General features: G+C 41.4%; 1 non-coding gene across 1 annotated transcript; it reads right to left on the bottom strand.

The window, feature by feature from the left end:
- Nucleotides 1–850: 850 nt before the first annotated feature.
- On the bottom strand, nucleotides 851–1013 carry LOC120365943 (U1 spliceosomal RNA). The gene has a single exon (XR_005580761.2). It is a non-coding gene; the product is annotated as a U1 spliceosomal RNA (small nuclear RNA).
- Nucleotides 1014–11434: the final 10421 nt, after the last annotated feature.

Here is an 11434-nt window from a genome sequence, read left to right as displayed (position 1 = left end):
TGAAACTGTAAGAGAATAAATTTGTTTTGTTTTAAGCCATTAAATTGTGAAAATTTATGACACTGAAAATAGAAAACCAGTAAATCTCATTTCATAAATTGATCTATTTTTGCTTTCTTGTTGAGATATGACTTAAATTGTGCAAGTCACAAGCATACGTTTGACGAGACTTGGCAAAGATACAGACACCTGTGTAACCAACAGCCCACTCTGACAGAGTCTTTCCCTCTTCTCAGAAAGTTCCTTGTGTTACACTCTCGTTAGTCCTGCCTCTACTTCCAGAGACAGCCACTGTTTTGATGTCTATCATCATAAATTAATTTTCTCTGATATTGAACTTTATATCAATGAAATAATAAATCATAAGTATATATTCTTTCGTGTCTGGATTCATTTCCTTAGCATAATGTTTAATCTAATCTCCTGTTGGTGGACATTGGAAGGGTTCCAGTTTTGGGCTACAGTCAATAAAACTGCTATGAATATTATTTTACAATCATTTCTGGTTGTATCCTTTCATTTCTTTTTTTAAATTTTGTTTGAAACAGAGTCTCACCCTATCTCCCAGGCTGGAGTGCAATGGCGCTATCTTGACTCACTACAACCTCTGCCTACTGGGCTCAAGCAATTCTCCCTCTGCCTCCTAGGTAGCTGGGATTACAGGTGTCCACCACCACAAACAGCTAATTTTTGTATTTTTAGTAGAGATGGGGTTTCACCATGTTGGCCAGGCTGGTCTCAAACTGCTGACCTCAAGTGATCTACCCACCTTGGCCTCCCAAAGTACTGGGTTTATAGGTGTCAGCTACTGGGCCCAGCCACAAAGTATGTCTTTTTAAACAAGCCAGATCGGGGGAGAACACGAACACAGTCCCCCACTATCACAAATTATGCAATCAAGTTTCTCACACTGGGGAAATCACAGGGGTTTGCACATCTGGAGTGCAATGGATAAGCCTCACCCTGGGAAAAGCACCTTCATGATCATGGTATCTCCCCTGCCAGGTATGTAGGTATGTTTCCCATATGTGCCTCAGGTTGCTAAGTTGATGGTGAAAGTATACACAACCTTATGAGAAACGACCGATCACTTTTTCAAAGTGACTGTCCTATATTTTGCATTCCCACCAGAAAAGTATGAGAGATCCAGTTGCTCCAAATTCTTGGTGACAGTTGATGTTGCCAGTCATGATGTTAATGACAGCCATTGCAGTAAGGTGATTACGCATCTCCCTGCTAACCTATGACTGTTGAGCTCCCTCCTATGGTTTATTGGTCAGCATGTACTATCTCTTATGAGTTGTCCTTCAAATATTTTGCCTCTTTTTAAGATTAGTTTTTACTATTCATTTGTTGGATTTTTATTCTTAAATACATGTTCTTTGTCAGATATACATATTGTAAATATTTCCCTCTACCTGTGTCACTTGCCTTCTCGTTTTTTTAGCTATGTCTTCTGAAGAGCCTAAGTTTATAGTTTTGCTGAAGTTCAGTTTATCATTTCACTTTCTTTTTCCGGGTAGTGCTTTAGTGTCCTAAGAGTTATGTTGAAGATGAAAATGCATATTTTGCTCTAGAAGTTTTATGGTTTCAGCTTCTATTCAAGTCTACAAGCTGTCTTGAGTTAACTTTTTTATGCAGCATAATATAGAGGTTGAGGTTTATTTTCATATCTATGAATATATAATTGTCCCAGCACTGTTTGTTATATCAATACCCTTTTCGTTTAACATCATTTTCAGCCAAAAAACTGTGGTTCAATTATTCTGTGCCTGGCCATATGTTAAAAATTTGTACATAAAATAATAGAGTTTCCATTTTGACTAGTAGAATACCTCAGCTGGTTTGAATGTAACCAAGAATTACAAAGTACCATGACAAATTCCAAGTAAGTTCTGATTCATAGATTTTTAATTCAGCAAGCATATTAGTTTTGCCATGATATTTTGTTCCACCAAAATTTGTGTTCACATCATTACACAAAACAAATAATTCTATGTTCAGTGTGGAATTTAACAGTAGTGAAATTAACAAAACTGTTTCTCCACCTTTGTTAAAATAAGCTTCCAAAAGCTTTACTTTGGCTCCATTAATTACACAAAGCATTCAACCATTATAATGATCGAGTTTTCTATTTGAAGCAACTGATGGCGTTGATTTGCATCGTCTGTTTGCAAAAGCAAAGACTTTCTGTTATGTAGCCATTTATTAATTGATATTTCTTCATTTTTTATACATGCACAAGAAACCTTGAAATTGAAAATAAGCAACTATAATTTAGAATATAGTCATTTCATTCGAAGTCAAGCTACTCAGAATGGAAACGAGCTTTACCTTCTGTGGCTACTTGTGTTATATTTTTACCTTCAGCCATCATCTCAGTAAAAATCACTGCTATTTCCACGGAAGATTTGTGTCTTTTGACTTGAGCGAGCTCTGTGATGTCACAATGTCCTAAGTGTGCTTGGTGGATGGATGGTAAATCTTGATTGATATCTTGTGCATGTTACACACTTACAACCACCATTCCTGAAAAATAGAAATAACTTTTCATTAAACATATATTTTCATTTATTACTCATTGCTGCTGAATGTGTTTAACGAAAAGATGTCAAATAAATACAAATTTTAATTTTTACAAAATAATATATTTGGGAGCTGCAGTAGCAAAAGCATTCAGATGTTCTGAATCATACTATCCTGCCTATATCTCCTCCATTTCAAGTCTATGCTTTCCCACCTTTGCCACTAACCTTGCTGATTGTAGCCTGATGATACACTGTATCTTGCAGACTTCAGCAAGTATTGTGGCAAAATTTGCTAGTAAATCAATAGATGGCAGGGGCAGCTGAATTAAAAATGTTCTCACTGTTCCCTGAGAGAAATGTACTTAGCTACTTCTAGCTGCTTTTGTCTAAGAGTTGTTTTTTTTTTTTTTTTTTTTTTGTTGTTGTTGTTGTTGTTTTTTAAATCAGCAAATGCCCTGTATGTTGTCCTGTAAGCAAGGTCATGAAAACTCATGTGCTATTAGACAAGATCATGCCCTTAGCTGGAACTGTGAAAAAGAGCACTACTGAATTCATTTTGCTTTTTTTTTTTTTTTGGTGCAATTGGCAATAAAGATACTTTGCTAAAAATGGAGAAAATCTGAGACAAATACTAAGTCAAATGGGAATTCAGAGCAGAATCAGGACCTTTCCTTTCCAGCTGGGACAAATGGAGAAAATCTGAGACAAACACTAAATCAAATGGGAATCCAGAGCACCAGGCATCATCACGACCTTTCCTTTCCAGCTGGGACAAACAGTCACCCCACCCATAGCACTTGGCAGGCTCTGCTCCCCTTCCCGCACCCACCTTTCAGACCCATTACAGAAACACTTGTCAGCAGTGTACTGAGACCTTAAGTGGGCATTTGATTCAGGCCTGTCTTTGTTCCTAGACTTAGGTTTCACAGGCAATGGTTGTACTGGATTTGACTCACCATTGGGTCCCTGTTACCCAGCAGACTGCCTGCCATATGGAAGGTGGTAAGAGCATATTTGCTGAATTAATCAGAGGATGGGTGAGTAGGATGGGGTACAGAGGGAGAACCCTGGCTCTCTGTGACCTCAGAGAGCACCTCCTTTAGAGGACTGCACTCAATACACTTTGAGTGTGGAGGCAAGATGAGCTTGCAGATGTATTCCAATGATCAAGAAATGTACTTCCTGTATGATATCTTTTATAACCCATCTTTCATGACTTCATTTCCACTTATTATTTTGTGATCACAGCACTTGAGTAGTGCTGAGTATCAGGTTCTAGAGAAAGCTTGTTCCAAGGATAATCTAAATCTGCAGTCCACCTCCCTCCTATATCCCAAGACACTCTCTCTCTCTCTCTCTCTCTCTCTCTCTCCAGTTGGTAGCATGATGACATTCCAGAAATATAATGATCAATGAATTTGTATATAATTAACTCTTTTAAATTTGCATATATAGAAATAAATATATATGTAGAGAAATATATATTTGTTTAGGTAAAGTGCTACAGGAGCAAATTAACTATGAAATCTCAGACAGTGTAACAATAGTTTATTTCTACCAAAGTTACATATCCAATACATGATGGCAGGATGTTCTACTCCACATAGTAACTCAGGGAACCATGCTTACAAAAGTGACAGCCTCTTATGTCTGCATCATTCTCATTTGCTGCAGCTTGAGGGTCCTATGCTTGCTCTCAAATGTTTTGTCCAACACAGTCACATTTCATCTTGCTTCCAACTCATTAGCCAAGCTAGAGAAAGGAAGGGAAGCACATAGCCTGTGTCATCTGTCCTCTCTACCTTTTGACTTCCAGCTGGAGTCGACCAAAAAAGCACTGTCAAGATCACAAATCTGAATATTAACTTATTCAACATTTTCTCTAGCAAGCCATGGTTTGACCAGGTCATTTTGGAGTCCTCTTGTTATAGCTACAACTCTCCTTAGGATGTCCTCTGACCTCTATAGCCTTAGAAGAGGTCATGGATTTCCACTGCTGCTAATTTTTCCTTGATAACCGTCCCTGGTAGGATTATTTAACATTGCCCGTGTCTTTGTTCATTTTAATTGACCTTTTAAAATTGCCCCGTTGTGTGTTCCATATGTTTTATGCTGTGGCTCTAATTGACACAGTTCCTTTGTTCTCATACATACAACTAACTACACCAACCTCTCCCCAATAGAGACAATCAGAAGTCCCACCCAAGTGCTGACTTCAGCTCTTAAATCCAGAATCTCAGCAGAATGCACAGTAGACTCTATATCACGTCAAGATGTGGCTCCTCTTAGCCCACACCAAGAACTACAATGGGAGGTTGTCCACACTCAATGTGCAATAATGGAACCACAAGTTAACAACAGCAGACAAGCCTATGTAAAAGTGGATGAGAGAAACACAGAAGTCAATGGTCCCTGTCAATTGTGCAGCAATTTTGAGTCTTATTGCAAACACCCTTATTCTGGAGATGAAACAGTTACTATTTGTTCATTAGCTCTGGATCCTGATCTCTGGGAAAACTTTTCTTGTTTCTGGTTTTCCATCATTCCTAAATCCATCTTCTGGAAAGATCTTGTACACTATTCTGTTTGACTAGATCAGATGTGAGTTTTGTAGAATATACTATTTTGAGAGTTACATAGCTTTGTCAGGTAACTTTCTGCTTACAAAATGTTTGGACTTCAAGTTTTATATGCTTGTTTAGGCCAGTGATATGGTTTGGATGTTTGTCCCTTTTAATCTCATGATGAAATGTGATTCCCAATGTTCAGGTGGAACCTGGTGGGAGGTGATTGGATCATGGAGATGGATCTCTCACGAAAGGTACAGCGCCATCTTCTTGGTGATAAGTGAGTTCTTACTTAGTTCACACGAGATCTGATTGTTTAAGAGAATCTGGGACCTTCTCATTCTCTTTTGCACCCTCTCTCACTATGTGATATACTGATTACTCCTCTTCATCTTCTACCGTAATTGTAAGCTCCTCGAGAGCTGTCCTCACCAGAAGCAGATGATGGCACCACACTTCCTGAATAGCCTGAAAAACTGTGAGTGAAAATAAACACTATTCCTTTCTAGGCTGTCAAAGAAAACTGCATCAGACAGAGTGTAACAGAAAAAAAAAAAAAAAAAAAAAAACCAAAAAAAAAAAAAAAAAAACTTCATTCAAAGCAATTGCAATGGGGTCAAGACTATTGCAGTAGAGGAGAGAGGTTGAATTCAAATTTGAATGCACCAAGGACAGCTGGGGGTTTATAGCCAAGTATCAGAGTCAGGGAGTCAGTGGATAGAAATTACTAAGAAGAACTGATGAGATACCAGTGTGGGGGAAGAGGACATTGATTAGATATGAACAGTGGGAGATTTTGCTAACCTGGTCTGTCAAAATTCTTGCTAAATTTTGACTCAGGAGACCCAGGACAACGGGGTTAAGAGGGGTTTGACTAAAGTTTGGTCAAGGAGGAGATTCTTGGCAAGACGGAATTCGCAAGGTGTGCTGTATTTCTTTATCATTCTCAGAAATCTCTCTTTCTTTAGTGCTGGCTGCTTTGAGGTTTTATAAGATTTCCATCACTCTGAGTCTTTTAACATCCCAGGTGTTATTTGGGGTCTAGAAATAATCAGGTTGTCCAACACAAAGGTCTCCACATTCTGGGCTCTCTTTGTGCTCGCTCGTCTGTGCTTGCAGGCTGGCCAGTGCTTTCTGCCCATCTGCCTGTCTTGCAATACCTTTCTGAATCCCAGAGATAACCAGGACACACAACTGCTTTGTCATTTTACAATATGGATCTGCATTGGCTCAGCTTCTGAAATCAGTCCTCTCGCCACACTCTATCACTGAATCGATGCTGTATGTTTCGGGTTTTATTTCAGCAGCAGTTCACCACCTTTGCACAGTATTTATGTTATTATAGTCACGTAATCCTCTGCTGTGGAACAGATAAATCCTCAAGTTGCACTGGTTTAAGACCGTGGGACTTGATGTCCTGCTCACACAGCATTCACTGTGCAAAACAGTGAGACAGTGAGGTGGAAAGAGTGTGGGGGTCAGCTGACATGTTGAATTAGAATCTACTAATGACTAGGTGCACATGTGGAAAAAAAAAGCTGCAGCAGGAGAAGAGATACCTGGAGTTCTGTGCAGCAGCTCTCAAATGCATCAACCTGAAGTGAACACAGTCACTTTTGCACATACCTTACCATATCTTACCAGCCAGAAATGGTTTCATGGCCCAGAGTACCTGCTAGGGGGCTGGGAAAAGTGCCGAAGCACATGCACATTTGGTGCCCAGTCAGTGCATCTACCACGGTAGGTTTCAAATATATTATAAATAAACGATTATACCTAAATGCATGTGTTCATGCACACACACACGTACTTAAAATAGTCATTGTGTAAAAACGCTATTTAAATAATTTTATGCTACCATTATTTCATATTTTTAAAGATTGATTATTTTACATTTTGACAGATTGAACCTCCCAAGAATGGCTGCAAAGCTATTTCCCATTCTATGTGCTTTTCTGCAGCGACTTTGACCCTCTCCTCACCTTTATCACAAACTGGGCTGATTTCCTTGACCAAACCTCAAATCTGGGCTGGCCTTAGAGACTCACATGTAGCCAGTACAGGCAGCATGAGTGACGCTACATCACTTCCAAGGATAGGTCAGCAGTCTACCTGTTTTTGTCCCCTGGAATCCATTTGTTGAAGTACTCCCCACAAGGTGATAAGAGGAGGGACCTCTGGGAGGTGGCTTGACCATGAGGATGGAGCCCTCACGATGGGGTTAGTGCCCTTTTACTGAGCTCTCCATCTGCTATTTTGTGAGGGCACAACCAGAAGACAGCCATCTGCAAAGCAGGAAGAGGGCCTTCAACAGACACTGATGTGCTCGCTTCCTGGTTTTGAACTTCAGCTTCTGGAACTGTGACAAATAAATTACTGTTATTTAAGCCCTCTAATCTATGGTATTTTCATTATAATAGCTTGGACAGGCTAAGACACTTCCTTTTGAAATGATCCCTCTCAGTGCCCAGCTTCCACAGCTTTGAGAAGCTTAAACCACACCATAGAGAACTCCAGGCAAATTAAAAATCTTCCAGGTTATTCTAGCTTCTAGCTGTTGAAATCACCTCCAGAATCTCATGTCCTCTGGCTGAGGCCCCAGATATTGTGGAGCAGAAACAAGCCTTCCCTGTTGTGTCCTGTTCAAATTTCTGACTTACGCAATCCAAGAGCAGAATGAATGGTGGTTATTTTATAGCCCTGAGAGTTGGGTGGTTTGTTATGCAGGCTGGATAAATGCAACAATATCTCTGGATCAACGTACAATCGATTGTGTCTTTTTAAGAATTTAAGAATTTTAGCAACTCAAATTAGAATACATCTTAGACATGATGAAATATATTAACAAATAAAAATGAGTATAGTTTTATGAAAATCTAATGGGAGAGTTCTTTCTTTTTTCATTGTATCAGAAATGTTATAAAACTATATACATATACATATGCACCTCTATATAGATGTTACTAATATTTTCTATTATAAAATAATGATGTGTGCATTGTACTAGATGAGTCTTTCTTATCCTTTGCATCAACAATCCCTATTAAAAATGCAGTCTCCTGGTCGTGCCGACTTCCTTTGTCCATGAGAGCTTAGACTCACTCCAGATTCTGCAGTTTTTTTATTGGTAGTGTCTGTGAGGAATCGTGTGATCAGCATGGGGTGCAGTGTACGGAAGACAGGCAAGGACCCTACCTGACACCACAGAGTCACGGCACAGCAAGAGACGCGTGAAGCCAGCAAGCGGGAATCAATGCGTGACAATTCCTGAAGTGGGGATGGGGTGAAGGGAACAAAGAAGGTACTTGAGAAGCAGAGGAAGATTTCCTTTTGGTAGTAGGAAGGCCTCGCTAAGAAAGCCCATTCAAGCTGAGACTTAAAGGCTTCTGCTGTGCACAACGTGGGGATCATTTCTAGGCTGATGAAAAAAGATGGGGGTGCTGGAGGTCAGTGTGGCTGCAGCCATGGAGGAGCAGGAACAGGAGGGCGCTGGAGGGCAGAGACCTGCATGCTCTTTAGGACTTTGAGAGCAAAAAACAAATCTGGGTTTGTTAAGAGTCATTGTGAATCAATCCTAGTAGTAAGCCCTTCAGCAGGTGAGTGGATAACTTACGTACATTCAGACAGTGGCGTGTTATTCAGCTCATACTCGAAAGAAGTGAGCCAGGAAGTCATGAAAAGATAAGAACCTTAAATGCCTATTACTAAGTGATAGAAGCCAGTCTGAAAAGGCTACGCCTGTGATTCCAATATATAACCTTCTGGAAAAGGCAGAACTACGGAGATGGGAAAAAGGCCTGTGGTTGCCGGATGTGAGTGGGGAGGGAGGGCTGGGTGGGCAGAGTGCCGGGCAGTCGAGAACTACCCTCTGTGATACTCTTATGGTAGATCCATGTCACCATCTATCTGTCCAAACCCACAGAATGTACAACATCACAAGTGGGTCTGTCTTTTTTGGTTGCCACAGATGAAGCCCTTCGTTGCTTCAACCTCCTACATTCTGCACCGGAGCAGCTGCTGAGCTGCTTTTATGGACTTTCTTGAGAAGCAAAGGAGTTCCCAGGGGTCTGGTGATATTCACCTGCAGGGGGTCTTTGATGCAGGACAGCTCTACAAGAATAGCATTGGCCACAGCTGCCGGTGCAGAGGTAAAGGCAGGCCCTGCCCTCCAGGGCCACACAGGCTGGTCAGGAGACAGGCCTGTAAGGGGACACAATGAGTGCCCTGTGGCAGTGCAGAGCTGGAGGGGTGCGCAGAGCTCCTCAGGTACATGAGAGGGAACTGGAGGTACCCCTGCCTCCTGGTCATTTAAACCAACTGGCATCCTGAGCGTATTAGTGGCTGTATGTGTACACATGTGTATGAGCTTCGTGTGCTCACTTGGATGAGTGATGAGTATGCATTTCTGCATACATGTGCCTGCATGTTTGGTATATATATGTGCATGCATGTGTGATACATACGTGCATGCATTATGAGTTGAGAGTACATGGGGATGTGTATGTGTTCGCAAATATGTGCATGTCTGTTTGTATTCCTGTCTCAGTGCTTGCATGTGTGAGTGTGCATATGTTTACACTGCTGTGTGCATGCCTTTATGTGGGCAGAGTTGTGTGGTGCAAGGGCAGCTTTGTCTAGACCTTGACCTAACTCCTAGACCTGCTTTGACTTAATTGTGTGCACAGACACATTAATCTTCATGGGACTCCCTTTAATAACAAATAATAGTGAACCCTGTGTTCACTTCCTGCGTCTATGGTGGCGATGATGTGCCATTCCCAATCACGTCTATAAAAATGGGAGGAATAGGAGATCACTTTCTTCGAGAACCAAGGATGGCTCGCCTTGTAGAGCTCGTGGCCAAACCACTTCTGGACTCTCTGAGCCCTGTTGGTAAAGGGTGCAGTGTGAGAAGGCTGGCCTCATACTGTTTAGATTCAGGATGGAGGAAACCCCAACAAATGACTCCACATGATTTGTTCGTTTGAAAGCATGACCTTCGTCTGGAGCCTGGCCTTGAAATGGCCAAGAGCACTCATTTGGATGCCATGCCTGAGGCCAGACTTTGCCTAACCTGGCACAGGTTGTGTTTGTTCTGCCATTGCCTTAATGCCTGTGGAGGAAGGTCTCTCACAATTTCCCCAGGCAGGTATTTTGGTGGCATCACTATTGTCGTCACAGTGTCTCCTGATGTTTGTTCTAAATCACCGTTTTGCCCCCATGAGCAATTATCCCTATGATTCCCAGGACTTTTCTAGTAAGAAGAGGAATGAAGGAGGGTGCTGCAGAGCCCGTGAGCAGGTAGCTGGACCCATTGTCATGCACTTTCTTACAAGGACACAGCATTTAGGGCAGTGTCGGAGCCTCATCCACCTTCACCACACCCTCTCCCCACAAGAGGAGGTCCCCAAATGGGTTAAATTGTTTTTCCTTCAGATCTTCTCTTCTTTTAGCAGACACTTCCTATTCATGCTCTATTGAGATTGCATGATATGTCTTTTGGATTGATGCTTACATTTGCCACTGCTCTAGAATGTCATCCAGAATATTCCATCTTTGCAGAATGTGAAGTCCTTGAGATTTTAGCTAAAAAAGAAAAAACAACAGGCAGGATCCTAAGGCTGCATGGTTACCTTTGTTTGTTATTATATTTTTATCTGTGATATTCTACTCGTTATTATCTTCTAGGCCTGGAAGATGATCTTTTATCTTTTTGATTTTCAGGACTTTCAGATCAAAGAATTCTTGTCCTCTCTTTTATGTTAGGGGAAGACATGACGTGGTTCATGTTGCTTACTGCATTTCACACGTATGCTGAAAGATGCGTAGAGATGCTGAGCAGTGGCTTAAGAATTGACCGTAGTGAAGCTACTCTGCTCAGGTTCTATACTCTGCAAATGACATTTTTCCTTTGCCATAATGCTCCTGGCCAGGCTCCACCCACAAGACAAGAGACAGGTGGGAAGGCTGGAGGGGGAGAAGGGACTACTCACTCCTTCCTTTTGCTTATGTTTCCCATCTGCTTCAATGACCTATTCTCAGCATGAGTTGATCCCAGTGTTCAGTTTTTCCCATAACCAGAGCCTCATGGGGTCCCTTCCAAATTTTTGTGGCACCAGCATTTACAGAGCAGCCCCCTTTTCTCAGAGACCTGGGTCTCAGCTCTGCAGGGCCTCTCACCCAAGTTTTATGTTCTAACAGCTCTCACCTCTTCCCTTTGTCTCCTCCGTCTTAGGAGGCTAACTGATTCTGCAGCTACCACCTCTGTGTCTGTACGTCTTTTCAGCCCTCTAATTCCTAGTCAATCAATTCCCCATACTTAATTCTTACTGTTAAAAT

Source organism: Saimiri boliviensis, chromosome 1, assembly GCF_048565385.1.
Source record: "Saimiri boliviensis isolate mSaiBol1 chromosome 1, mSaiBol1.pri, whole genome shotgun sequence".
NCBI classification, from domain to species: domain Eukaryota; kingdom Metazoa; phylum Chordata; class Mammalia; order Primates; family Cebidae; genus Saimiri; species Saimiri boliviensis.
The sequence above is the reverse complement of the archived record's forward strand: the minus strand, read 5'-3'. Positions and strand labels throughout refer to the sequence as shown.